Here is a 15,295-nt window from a genome sequence, read left to right on the forward strand (position 1 = left end):
GTGCTTGTGCCAGAGAAAGAGGCTCTAAGGGCTGGCCCACATAGCCAGGCGTCAACAAGGTTGGGGAGGAGGGAAGTCAGTTGTGCATGTTCACGTCTGTTTGTCTTCGCCTATGTTGTGGGCTGGCTAGCTGAGACAGGCCGTCAGGGTGGCATGCCTGTCATGGGCCATGCAGTGCGCTGTCACACGCCATTGTGACAGTGTGGGATTGATGAGGTGCAGCAACAGGATGACTAAAGGGGTGCTGGGAAACAGGAACAGGAAAAGGAGGAGATGAGCGGAGGAAGACGAGGAGGAAGAGAACTCAAGTTGCAGGTAGAGATCTGAGGCACAATAAAAATAGAGATGAGAGGTTTGGTGTGTCTTTGCAGAACATCAAATGGGAATGAAGACATGACAGACATTTTTATTGTTGATAATGGAAAATTTCACAAATTCATGTCTGTGGACAGGAATGTGAACCATTTATTTAAGCTTTCAAGCACTTTGCTATATATTAGTGTCTGCTGGACATTGATCAAATCATTTAACTACTGTGGCCTTGAGGCTCTCCCACACTCCCTCTCTTCTTCTTCATGTGTTATCAGGAAATTCCAAGCAAAATGTCCTTTTAAGTCAAGCTCCCATTTAACATCTGCGGAATAGGAACTGCCGCACATAATGTTGGTTTGAAATCAGACTTAGCGCTAACCGTTTTTTCTTTTTTAAAGAGCAAATAATTCAAACCATTTAAAAAATATTCAGTCCAACTGTGATGATGTCATGTGAGTTATTATGTTAGAGAAAGGAAATACTAATTTCTGACACTGTTTACATGACAAATGCCACCCAGGACCACCATAACAGAATATGGGCACACTGTCAAGAACTCAGAAATAATGACCTATAATCCCTGGCATGTTTCAGGGACTCTGTCCGGCTCTGGGGCCCCAAAACTCAGTCACTTCCCCCTTGCCCTAGTAGTGCTTCCAACTCCACCCACCTGCTACTCTAGGAAGGTTAAAACAAACAGTGTTTGCAAATAAAGTCTGGTCTTAACCTCTCTTTCCGCTGAATCTGCTCTCCCTTTCTTACTTCTCTCCAATTATCCTAATCCTTCCATCCACTGTGTGATGTTTCCTCTCTTTTTTTCCACCCAACAGCCGTCAAGGGATGTAACGGCTGATGTACGAAGGGTAATGGTCCTCCTCTTCCTCCTTGCACCCCTGCTTTCCTCTCCTGTTGGTTTGCTCGGTGGCTCTCCCTCCCCTAATTCAATTCTACATGCTTTTCTTGGCTTGACCGGCTCCTGTCTTCATTCAACAATTTTTCTTCTCTGACCTCCTTGCTTTCTCCATTAAATCCTTCTTCACTCTTTTTTTAGACCTCATTTTTAGTCTCTTCTTCAACTCCCTGCATTCTCTGCCTCTCCTCTCTCCCCTCTCTCCTGCTCCCAGTTGCTGTGTTTTTAGTGCTGCCTCTGATTTGCAACCTCTGGATGTACCCCGTCTTGCTCTCCCTCTCTGGGCCGTCTGCCTCCCTCAAAGGGAGCTGCTCACTGGGGCTGAGAGGGGTCACGCCTGGGTGAGGGATATCACTTCTCCCCTATCTCCTTCTATCTTTCCTTTCCTTATTCACCATATAACTACCTCAATCTTCTTTATATCTCTTTCTCTCCCTTCTTGTCTTCTTGTTCTCCTCTCTAGACATCCCTCCTTCCTCCATCCTTTTTCTCTTCTTCCTCATTTTCTTTCCTTTTACTCTTGAAGTGACACAGTTGATTTGCTGAATACCTCCAGAATCAAGCCAAAATCCAATTCCAAACCCCCTTTTTAAAATGTCATTCCACTACGATGAGCATCTATTTGGAAATAAAATAAAATGTATGACTTCAACATCTCCCATATATTGCATGCTGTATATGCTCCATATTTAAAAGCATATACCTGCATATATCTATTTTATGCCAACACCAGAATGATTTAGGCAAGAAAGAGTGAGTGTAGGAGTGTGTGGAAGTGCTGATGAATGATTGTACATGTGTTAAGAAGATGCTGTTGAAAAGGTGTGTGTACATACATGCAGGAAGAATTAAATAACCACAAAGAGAGAGTGACAAGGAGGAAGAAGACAAAAGGGAGAAGAGAGAAGATGGAGATAGAAAGAGAGAAAAAAAAGAGACTGGTGTGTGTTCTTGTGGGGGGCAACTGAGGGGATCGTCTTCCCCCCTCTGCCCCTCCCTGGCCCCAGCCAGAAGCCTCCGGGGGTCCCCGGGTTCCTGAGGAAAAACATCTCGGCCCCCATCACCCCTGAACCCAGCGCTGGGCTGTTTACCTTGGCCTGGCTGCCTGACAGCTTTACTGATGTTACATACAGGCACACAGGGACTCTGAGTCAGAGAGGGAGAGGGAGCAGGAGCACAGGGAGAGGAGGAGGAGGAGAAGGACGAATGCATGATAGATGAAGAATGGAGGAGTGAGGAGGATGCAGGACGAGTGAAGAGGATGGAGGGGAGGAAGAATGATACAAGCTGAGGTGAAAAGGGAGAGACTATAGAAGAGTAGAGCAAGAGGTGTGAGGGAGCGAGAGTGTTAGCTTACTCTGATCTTAATCACCACAATCAGATCCATTTGGGGAGATCTCCAGAGGAGAGAGCTGTTCAGAGGGCAGCAGAGTGCACACTGAGTACACACTGTGAAGAAATATTGCCAGCAAAAAGTCTGCGCTAGAAATACAGGCATTAATTTTCATCAGCTTTCTAAGGAGATCACTGTGTATATAAAGCAATATTTTGTTTTTAGGTTCATTGCTCAATGTAGTATGTGAGATTTGAAAAGCAAATGTGGAATGGAGACTCAATATTTTTACAGGAGGTAACCTTACTCATTACAGTGTGGTGTAGAAATGTATACACACTTTCCATACTGTTCATGGGGAGAGAATGGGGCAGGGAGGGGGCCACTGCCACTCACTATACAAATGTTGACACAAGTATACCATATCTATTTTAAATAAATGATCATTATTAATTTTGGAAACAAAGCTTTGCATCATGGAAACTCCTGCATGCATCCAACTAGAGCACATATGAGTTATGAGGCTGATTGTGAAAGAGGGAGCAGATTTGGTAGAAATTCAGTAGAAACATCCCAGAGAGCCAATTTCTTCGCAGTCAGTAGGAAGAACAAAAAACACGGAAACATGCTCCTTTTAAGGTGAATTTGCATTCATCCTTCATCCTTTCAAGACATAACTTCCCCTCATGCCTGGCAGTTTGTCTATTTGTAGGCGTTTGTTTGTCCATTTCTGAGCCACAATGCTGGGCTGGGCTGGGCCACAGGAGTTTCTGCGATGGGGTGGGAGGTCTGTGTTTTGCAGCTCAGAGCTCTAAGTCTTGTTTGTCTGTCCTGAGCAGCTGGACAAGCTGTAATAATACAAACGGGCCTTTGAACAGGCTGCTGTGTTGTGCCGCTCTGGCTTGGGTTACATCCCACACACGCACTTGCTTGCTCAGAAATGCACACATATGATGGGGCAGCCGCACAAACATGCACACAAATTCATACCGAAATCGAATGTTCACACGCTTGTGAATGCAGGTGGATGTTCAGATAGCATGCAAGCTCTAATATGCACAGACACACACAACGATACACCCTTGATTACTAAGTCAGCCTGCACTGATCTCTGCCTAACTGTGATTGATCATTTTAAACTCGGCTGTCACTCTGCCTGACGGCCTCTGTTTGTTTGTCTGTTAGTTTGTTTGTGTGGACAGACGGGTGGCTTGCTTGTTGTTTGTTTATGGCTGATCATTTGTCACAATAAATCATTAGGGAGGGACACACACACACACACACACACACACACATACATATACACACGCACACGCACACGCGCGCACACACACACACACACACACACACACACACACACACACACACACACACACTTTTGAGGCCCCTGGATTGTTTCCACCCCTCTCAAACTGATTTAGGCTTACACAAACACTTCAGGCTCACCGCACTGTCACCCTCACACACTGGAAGCTGCAGCTCCCACAGAGAAAAAAATGGGACATAGTTGAGTGCCACCCCAATCCACTACACTGACGGATGGCTTCCTCTGTCATTATGTAATGGAGTTCAGGGTTTCACCTGCCCTGGCCGGGCCAGCGGCCTCTGTGCACACACCAGGATATGAGAGGATGGGGAATTGGCCTGCAGGTTGCTGGGTCACTACTCTGGGGATCTACATCAATACCAGTGGGGGAGGAGGAGGGGATGGGGCTATGCGCCTCCACGTGTACAGTAGGTCAATAAAGATTTAATTTAATACACAAAACCATTGAGCTTAATGTTTCTTCACTTACATGTTAATACAATCACTGGTTGCCATGAAAATACTTCTGATTTCTTTATGGTAAACTTGACATGCAACACCAGTGAAACAACCATCTCCAGTATTGTACATGCTGGCTCACTGGAGTGGATTCCTGGGACACCCCAATCCCAATGGAACAAAAGCCATCCAATCCAATCCAATCCACTTTATTTATATAGCATGATTTTAACAAACACAAGGTTTCCAAAGTGCTGCACAAAAAGATATACAGAATAAATAGATAACACAATAGAAGCACAATAAAAAAGATGAAGGACACAGTAAAAGATAAAAGCAATAAAATAATAAAATAGAATAAAATAAGTAAAATAAATAAAATAAATAAAATAAATAAAATAAATAAAATGCACTGCCCGCACAAAATATGCATGTATACACATAAAATCAACACTCTACATGGGGTCAAAGGCGGAAGAAAAGAGGTGGGTTTTAAGAAGAGTTTAAAAATGAGACAGAGAGGAGGCCTGTCTAATGTGCAGCGGCAATCCATTCCAAAGTTTTGGAGCTGCAACGGCAAAAGCTCGATCCCCTCTGAGCTTAAGCCTAGCTTCAGGCACTGTCAGGAGCAGCTGGTCAGCTGACCTGAGAGATCGGCTGGGAATGTATGGGTGCAGCAGCTCAGAGAGGTAAGATGGGGCAAGGCCATTCAAGGCTTTAAAAGCAAATAAAAGAATTTTAAAATTAATCCTAAAATGGATGGGCAGCCAGTGGAGTGAAGCTAAAATAGGTGAAATGTGCTCATACTTGCTTGTGCAGCAGCATTTTGTACCAGTTGAAGACGAGCAATGGAGGACCCACTAACACCTATATAAAGTGCATTACAGTAATCCAGCCGAGTGGTCACAAAGGCGTGGATTACTGTCTCAAAGTGCTGTCTCTGGAGGACTGGTTTGATTTTTGCCAGCTGCCTTAATTGGAAAAAGCTAGATTTCACTACAGCTTTAATCTGGCTGTCAAATATAAGGTCTGAGTCCACTTTTACCCCCAGATTGTTCACAATTGGCTTGCGATACTGCGCTAAAGAACCCAGATCAAGAAGTGCCACCAAAGACCATGACTTCTGTCTTTTCTTCATTAAAATTCAGAAAATTCAAAGACATCCAAGCTTTAAGGTCGTGTAAACACTTTAGGGGTGGGTCAACAGAGTAGGAATCAGACTTTTTGAGGGGGACATAGATCTGGCTGTCATCCGCATAGCAGTGAAAAGAAATGCCATGTTTCCTGAGAATGGAACCAAGTGGGAGTAGATAGAGAGAAAATAAAAGAGGGCCAAGCACAGAGCCCTGTGGGACCCCGCATGTTAGCGAAGCAGTGGAGGACACAGAGTCATCAAGGCTGACACAGAAGTCCGATGTGACAGGTAGGACCATCATTAATGTTATTAGTTACACCTTATTCCTTAATATAAATACATATCTCCTGTTGCAGCAGATGTTTTTAGTCAAATAAGCCACTCTGTTCTCCACACATAATGAGATGATTTTTAAAAATAATTAAATATGTTACTTTGCTATTTATCAGAATAACGTGAGTACCTGTGGTCTTCTTACTGATCTGTCAAAATGTCCATAGTGAAAAAAGGCCTCTTTGCAAATATAATGTTGCCCTATTCCATAACATAATTTGCAATTATTGACATTGCTGTCTCCCCCTATAGATGGGGTTTGAAATAGCAGGGGTAAATTGCTCCTAAATATGAATTATAACCAATTATAACTGTTACTGGTTCAGTCAATCAAAATAATTGAAAAAAACAAACAAACATGTGGATGCACCATGGGTGTGAAGGTTTAGTGGGGTCAGCAAAATTCTTGTATGTCGATAAAAAATGTTCAATATGATTTATTTCACAAACTGAACATCCTGCGTTGGATAAAATAAATGGAAGTTCTATTTGGAACTTTATTCAGAGGTGATTTGATTTAATATCAATGGAGAGAGAGCAGAGGAGGGACTCGGGCTGTGATCTGACTGGATTATCCAGCCGTGGGCTATGCAGAGTTGAACATCTGGTCACAAAGAAAGCAGAGATAGAGTTTCTCATGCCTGACAGCAAAAGAGAGACAGACACAGAGATGAGTAGACAATATTATTCATGTGTTAAAAAGGATGTCAAAGTTTTTTTCAGTTTTCAGTTTTATAGTTAATCTTGATGCCAACCACTATCAAACAGTAACATTGGTGGGATTCATGATTTTGAGTTGGCTCACCATGATGGGCACCACTTACTGTATGATGTTTTGTGCAACTAAACCAAGTTAAAATCTTTGTTCTTGTTTTTGAATCAAAGAATAACATGGCCAACAACTGATAATAATTTACCAAATACATTGCCAACAGCAATACACACAATAGCATTCTACCTTTTGCTTTATACTGTACATAGAGTAGACTGGTGCAATTCCTTTCGCTGTTCATGACAAATCCCCCAAAAAAATAAAATCACACAGGCATCAAAAGAGACAATGAGAGACAGAGGGAGAGTGTGAAGGGAGGGAAACAGAATGAAACAGAAGGACAGCAAGAAAACATTGTAAAAACAAAAGTGCGTCTCTGTCTTGTCCTCCCAGCCTTTCACTGCCCTCTGCTCCTGACCTAGAGGCCTTGGGGTGAATTTGTAAACTGTTTCTCAGTGACCTCAACATCTGACTACCCTGTCCTCTACCTGCAATAAAACACAGACTGGGGCACTACGAAAGCAAGCCAGCCACATCAGCAAAGACCAACAAGCAGGCCCTCACAGTGTCCGCTTCAGCAGAGAGAGAAACCCCTGCCAAAACACAAGAGTGTCTTATCACGCTGTTCGTTTGTCTGCCTCTGTTTGTACTTCCTCATTTTTATGTTGAATTTATGTTGTGTGGAGATCTGTGTGTATGTGTATCTAGGTGCACACAGGAAAGTCCACGCTCCATTTATCAGCCTCATATTTACTTGAGAACTTTTGTGGGAGCGCACACAGTTCATTTTTTCAGCTCTCTCAGTCTCTCTCGCCAGTTTTGTTTTAACATGGCGTGCTGGGATTGGTTGTTGTGTTTAGTTTGCAACTCCTCAGCCAGAGTCTTCATGATATAATGAAGGGGAAGGGTATTTGTGGTGGGAAGGTGGAGGTCACAACTGTGTTTAGAATACACACGCATGACTGGTCAGTCAGCCATGTTGTGTCATACGGACGCTGATGAGTCAGCAAAAACAACTGCTGTATGGTTTTGTACAGAGAAGCTAGTTAGAGGTCAGTTTCTGCTTTTGTTAATATTATGTGTTAGATTTTATTTGAGCTCAAACTAAAAATCTGTGATTGTGTTTCCATCAAATAGTTTTGCAAGTTTTAAATGAATTTCTGAAATTTCGGAAAAACAAAGTGTGATTTTATTTAATAAAACTTGTTATGTATGTATGCAAGGGGGCATTGCAAGATTACATAATTAATCGAGAGTTAGTAAGACCATTTAATTGCAGCTATTATTAGTATTATGTGTAGCCCAGTTGCAGAAAAAAAATATGTAACACTAAAAGAGAAAGTAATTTAGTTTTGAATAAAGTAAGATGTATAATAGTTGATTAAGGGACTGAATAGTAATTCCCTAAATATTCACTAAAATAAAATAAGAAAAAAGTTTACTAAAATAAAAACCCATATTGCGCCTTTAGTTTAATCACTTCCTATTTGTATTGGTCGTTATCAGCGGTCAGTCAGTGACAGAGGTTGTGATTGGCTGTTGGTGAGGAAGTTAAATACACAGAGGGCAAGAACGGTAAAAATAGGAAAAAACATTAGCAGCAGGTTAATACGGCAGCACGCATTTTTAATGACATAAATTCAGCAGCTCAGGCTGAAGATTAGTGCCTGTGAGTGTCTGTGCAAGATTAAAAACTCCTTAGTTACTATAAATGTGGAAAGAAAGGAAAATAACTAACACAATTAATCTAATGGGGGGTCCATGTGATCGGCATCCTGGTAGCTCAGCAACAAAAGATAAAGTCCTACTACAGCAGCTCTTTTATATCTTTATGCCACTCCCTGTCCAGGTGCAGCCAACAGTCTGAGGCCCTCTGACACTCAGAGTAACTAGAGAGGTAGCCGTATATTGGCAGGACTGGGAATAGTTGAGAGCTTAAAAAATACAGTGTTTCCCACAGAGTGACAGTGAAACTGTGGGGGGGAGGTGAGTATAAGTAGGTACTTTCTTATTTCACCATTTTAAATGTACTTTATTAATGTCTACTCAGAAAGTACTATAATCTGCTTCACCTCTGTCTCACACATAACACACGCCTCTTTCTGATTCGCCCTCCATGTGTCATGTATATGTCTGCTCTGTTAACTAGCCTTGTGTGAGGGCTTGTTAATGACGTTACCTACTGAAAACTAAACCGCTGCTTTACCTGTTCAGTGCTTATAAATATGCCCATCAGATAACGTCTCTCTTTCTCAGTTTCTCTTTAAAATGACAAAGTGAGTCGCTAGGTGACCCGCCCAAGTAAGAGTGTGGGAAAGACTATAACCTTCCTGTGGAATAAAATAAATGTGTCATCTGATAGGCTCTTCTGATTGGCGTTTATAGAGATGGAGCACCTTTAGCTTGTTGGTTTTGATGTAAACTACAAATCAAAGCTAAACCACCAGTGAATTATAATTTTCCTTTTTATAATGCTGCCTGGAGGATTTAGGGGAATAATGCTGAATATGAGATGAATAAATAATTCTGTTAGCAGGTTGTCTATCAAAGACCTACCAGAGGTGTTTCTGTCAATATTCATCATGTATTGTCTTTTTCAGTAAAGCAACTTTTGTAAGGTGTACAAAATTTGCATAAAGACTGGTGGGTGGAACCATACTGTTAGTGTCACAATGAGGGTGAATGTACAGTAGAAAGGATGTGTTATTTTATGGCGTCTGGGTAGGTTTTTCTTCTTTAGACCTCCCATCATTATTGTGTTGGTGTGGCATCAGTAGCATCATGCTTCTTTTTTATGTCTCTCACACACATTTGTGCCTTTAGCTGGCCTCTTCCAGTCCAACCGCTTTGAGTTGAGTATATAACGAGAAATGGAGAGAGAGAGAGAGAGAGAGAGAGAGAGAGAGAGAGAGAGAGGGGGGGGAAGATGTTTTCCAAAGGTTTGCTGAGCTCAGTGCCTTGTAGGGGAGTGACAGATGAGACAAGAGGGAAAACAGATCAAGAAGTAGTGTGGAAATGACTACAAAAGAAGAGCAAAGGGGTGCAAAGAGGAGGATGAGTTGATGGGAAAGAGCAAGAGGGCATGTGGAGGCCACGCACACCACAAAAATTGAAAATTGAAAAGTTGAAATGAAAAATTTGATAAAGCCGCTGCTGACGAGTGGGGGCTAGATTGTGCGAGTGGGAGGGATGGGTGGGGATAGGGCTTTAGCAGGGCTATCGGGAGCAGCACATCTGCAAAAGCCATTAAGGAGTGTGTATGCATGCGGCGTGACACTGTGTTTTCTCTGCCAGGCCTGGCTTGGGCCTGCGCGGCAAAACTGGGATCAGGTTTCGTCAGCGTGCAGTGGGGGGCCGTCTCCAGTTGACGCGTGATGATTTAGTCAGGTGTGAGCGTGCACTTTCCAATTTGGAGGGAAATAAATTAGAAGTGATTTTTTATGAGGCGTCTGTCCCAGGCTGTCTTAAAGCTCTCTCTCCCTCCTGCTGTGCACTGTCAGCTCAACTGATGTGTTTATAAAGAGTGCTGTAGTGGGAGCTGCCCCCACATAAACACACACGCACACACTTGCACAGCAGATAGGATATGCAAAAACACACATGTGTACGTCCAGACATGAGCAATGCAAACAGTGGCATGCATGAAAAACATATAGTATGCATGAACGTAGATGAGAAACACACGGTTGTGGCTGTGCCTTTGCACAGAAACACAACTTTGCAAGCTGGGCACAATATCACAGATGACATGCTTTTAACACATGTTTACTGTTGAGAAGCTGGGCAGTAGTGGAGAGAGCAAGAAATGTAACAACCATTTTATTTTCGTGAACTCTACCCTGTAACTTAATCACCAAGCAGGGAAAACAAAGGAACAGTAACCTCAACCACAGCCGAAGCTAAGTGTCCTCATTCTCATCCTCATTTTAAACAATTTCTTGGGCAGTGTGTTTTGTAGCAGCATTTAGGCACTCACAAAAATAACCACTGCAAAATTCTTCCAGGTGCAGTAGCAGCTCGGGGTAATAGAAACAGAGAAACACAGGCGTGTCAGTGGTAGAGGATGCAGAGCAGAACCGATCCAGGCAGAGATGATGGGTTTTCTGAGGCGAGGGAGACACGTTTGAGCTCCACTGGGGTCTAGAAGCCGGAAACCCAAATCCTACCTGACCTCTGACCTCTGTTTGGTTCCCCTGCTACTGCTCCCACACATGGCTTTAGCTACCTTTACTAAATGACTGCCTGACTTGTCTTGTCTGACTGACTCTCTTCATGCATGTTTTTTTGTTTATCCCTGTCTCTCTGCCTAACCCGTCTGACTGATTAGTTCTAAACAAATGACACCAACTAATTAATAAATAGACTTAGTATTATGAAAATATCATTGTTGGTCACTCTTACTGCCAAGTCCTCGCATAAAAATCAACTATTCAGTGCATTGTCTAAACAATGTCATGTCCTCCACAACTGCAGAAGAACATTTTAATACACTAAAATATAGATGCTAATGAAGACTACTGGAAAAAAACAAACTGAATGCACCCAGTGAATCTGTCATAATTGTCCACTGTACTGAAGAACCGCATGGACATATAGCCACGGGACATACTACAGGTCAGAGTTGAATATTTGAGATAATGTTGCTTAGATTTTAGCTTTAGTGTTTTGGCAACAGTTTAACAAAACAATGTATTTGTCAGCAAGATATATTCAGTAAAGTTAGTTTTACAGTAAAGGCACTTCTGTTTGTGATCCAGGGACAACCGATAAGACAAAGAGGTCAAGGCAAGTTTATCTGTCATGTTAAAGGTGACACACCTCAGTCAAGAAATGATGAAATTACCATATGACACAACAAGTCCAGCAACATCAGGAATACATAGCATGCACATCCACTCTGTTGTTAAAGAAAAAAAGGATAATATATTGTTTCCATTCAGAGAATTTCTAAGGACAAGACAGTCCCTTGTGGGTATATTGCCTTGTTCCTCCAGGCAGACGGGATCATGTTCACAGGTCACTTAGTTACTGAGTCTGTGGTTGATTTGTCTCTGAATTGTGTCGCCTATTATAAAGTTGTGTTAATACAAACACACACACACATCTTGTGGGTGGCAATTCTGAAACACTGTCTGTAGCACATTGTCCTTATTGCACTGTGTCCGTTTGTTCTTCTGTACATCCAACTCATCACTTCCTGTCCTTTTCTTTCTATCATCTTTCCTTTCTTCCATCTTTCCTTAATTTCCTTGTTTCTTTTTCCTTCCCTGGTTCTTTCCTTCCTTCCTCCCATCTTTCCTTTCCATTTTTTACTTTCTTCATTCTTTCCTTGTTTGTTTCATTGTTTCTTTACTTTCTTGTTTTCCTCCTTGTTTAGTTCCTTCCTTCCTTCCTTCCTAATTTTCTTGCTTTTTTCCACCTCCATCTTTGTTTCCGTTCTTTCCTTCTTCCTTTCCCTCCTTATCTTCTTCCTTCTGTCCTAACTTTCTTAATTCCTCCTTTGTTTCCTTCCATTTTTCCTGCCTTCCTGCTGTTGTTCCTCGTTTCCTTCCATCCTTTCTTCTGTTCTGTTCCTTCCTTCCTCCATTCACTTCCATTCCAACCATGAAGGGTTATTCCCCCTCAATGTCTGACTGACGATTTAATTTTTCCCTTCGACCCTTTAAACGGGAGAATTTCGAGACAGTGTTGTGGCTGAAGTTCAAATTTTCTCAGTTTATGGTTTTACATTTCATTCACTGTAGGCTGAAGAGCAAAATCTTGTCTCATCAGCACACCACACAACTAAAAACACATTGCCTCTTTCAATACCTCAATTGAAAACATCCAGTTTTAATGTCAAAGCAGTGGTTGTTCGACTTCAGAGTAATACAGTACATCAGTAGACTAAACAATATGATGCAGTATCCATCTGTGAATAAAGTTTATTTATTTATTTATTTTTAAATAATCTCTGGGCCACTTTCTGCCTTTATTGGATAGTGACAGGTGAAGAGACAGAAGAAACGTGGAGAGAGATCGGTTTGACATGGAACCAGATTTTTGGAATGACCATGTTACTAAATTAAAGCTCTAGTGTGTAACATTTAGTTTTTATGGTTTTTGGCGGCCACCATAGATTCTCCTAAATTCTTGACAGGCAAGCGTTATTTATTTGGGGCATAATATGCAACTTTACCACTAGATGGCACTAAATCCTACACACTGGTCCTTTAATCTGAAGATTCATTTGTTACTATTGTTTTTTAATAACAATACCAGATTGGTAAAAATCTGAGAGGTTGAATTAGTTTCCTTTAATATTGTAAAGGTAAAGATTACAGTTCACTTAAAGACTTTGTTGTTGTTTTTCTTGGCTTCAAAAGGTATGGCAATGGCATTTGAAGTAAGCCCTACGCCTTTGCAAAGGGTTATCATACAAGTCAGTTGTTTATTTTTCTAAAAAACAGTTTTAGCAGATTAGAAATTTACAATGGAACTTTGGACAGGAAGTCAGTACACAGCCGTCATCTCCAGGAGAGTCGGTCTGAATTGGCCTAACCCTCCTACACAGAGCAGATGAACGAAAGAGATTGGGAACTTTTTACTGAGGGGGTCAAAGTCTCCTTCCTTTACGAGTTGTTACAACATGAATGGGAGCACTGAGAGGGAGGGAGGAACTTAGTAGGGAGGAAGGGAGGGAGGGAGGAAAAGCAGAGGAGGAGGGGATGGAGGAAAGGAAGTGAATGGTGTAGTTTTTCTCAGCTATAGCGCCCCTGAGCAGGGTGAGAGGTGGGGGCCAGGGGGCACTGGCTGGGTGGTCAGCATGATCAGCGACCTCTGTGTGTGTTTATGTTTGTGTTAATGGCTGTGTGTGCATGTAAGAAAATCAGAAAGAGAAAGGAGTTCCGTATGCTCAGTTTCTAACGATGGGAATAATCAAAAGCATCTCATATTTCCCTCAAGGCTATTTGATCCTTTTTTCTATTCTTGTTTTTTAATCAGTTTTCTTTTCCTCAGACTACTACTTCTATTCTCGTGTCATTGTTATTCCACGCAGAGCTTACACTTGCACATTCTCTGAGGTTTTGCTCTTTATGGGCTGCAGAATGAGGTGTAGACCAAAATGACTACTCTAATCGAGTAGCCGCACGGGTCCTAAAACAACAGACTGCATTTAGCCAATATAATTCATTCTTCTTGACCATAAAATATCCAGGCTTAATAAAAATGGCATCAAGTATTGAAAGCTTAAGTGTTTCAGTTCATACAGACTTGCTAAGAAAACACAGCAAGCAGAGAATTATATTCAGTTTAGGGATGTGGGATGATGCTATTAAAGGAATAGTTTGTCATTTTGGGAAATATGCTTATTCACTGTCTTGCTGAGCATGAGATAAGAAGATGGAAGCCACTCTTGTATCTGTACGATAAGTACGAAACTACAGCCAGAAGATGGTTAGCTTAGCATAAGGACTGGAAACACAAGGAAACAGCTAGCCTGACTCCGTCCCCAAAAAAAATCTCACTAATTAACAGTGTTGGTCAAGTCACTTAATGGAATTTACTACTCTTAAAAGTACTTACATTGCATCACTGATTATGCATCAGTGAAAAAATGCCTCAAAACATGCACATTTTACTCACTGCTGCAAAAACAAAATGTTTTTCATTGAGGCTGTTCTTTGACGGCCATGCACTTACGTCATGTGTGTATAACTACTTTCCTATTAATTACACAACCACAAAAATAACTTAACCCTGCCTCAGAAACCACCCCACTGAACACACAGAGGTGAAACTGGTATCGAAACTCCATCAAACTTCTGGCAAGAGGAGACCGAACTCCCAAATTATCAAAGTAACAGAGTAAGTGAGATAAGGAAGAGGTAATTAACACATTATACAGTATCTCGTTTGTTTAATGTTAAAGTTTCACATCTTTACGCTAAGCTAAGCTAACTGACTGCTTTCTGTAGCTTCATATTTACCATACCATCTTGTCATTAGTCTCTGCAAGAAATGAAGTGAAGCCTTTTTTCTAAGCTATCGAACTATTCCAAAGTCAAGAGAATCACAGAAGTGATGTGCATTTGGTTTGAATTGTCCCACATTCAAAGCTCATTAATAGGTGTATCGACATACCTATTTATTTGTGTATACATTCACCCAGTCATACTCATCATCCATCAGTCGAGTCAGTTGTCAGTCATGCTGTAACATACAGTGTTCCTGCAGTCTTTTGAGTCTTTGGTAATTCATATTCAGGCTGTAGTAACAGTGTGGGCAGCTTGTAGCCACATTCAAGAACAGCTAGCTGTCATCAGACCCTGTTAAAGCTAAACACTAGCAGCCACAGACCTTATTCCCTCTCACCCTGTTACTACACTCCTATCAGCTTCCCACACCAACATTAAACAAGCACACATGTTCTTGCTCCTTTACTCTCAGAAATATTTTTTCATATCTTCCCACCCAGCTTTTTCTCTTATGCCATCCACACCCAACATCTTTGATCTGCTGATTCCTTTACTCCTTGTGCTGTCGCTCAAGTGGATATTTCTGTCGAATGCACACATGGTAAATAGGCCTACATGAGTCAAACACAGCCAAAAGTGAAGCATAGTAAATTTATTAGGCTTTGATCCAAAGGGTTCATGTGTGACAAAATTTGTTAGTGAGGGGGGAAATCCAAACCTGGCAGGAGTAAGGGGATGGATCAACAAGATCAAGCAATGTGGGGCGAGAACATTCAT

The sequence above is a fragment of the Dicentrarchus labrax genome, unplaced genomic scaffold (assembly GCF_905237075.1).
Source record: "Dicentrarchus labrax unplaced genomic scaffold, dlabrax2021, whole genome shotgun sequence".
In the NCBI taxonomy this organism is placed as follows: domain Eukaryota; kingdom Metazoa; phylum Chordata; class Actinopteri; family Moronidae; genus Dicentrarchus; species Dicentrarchus labrax.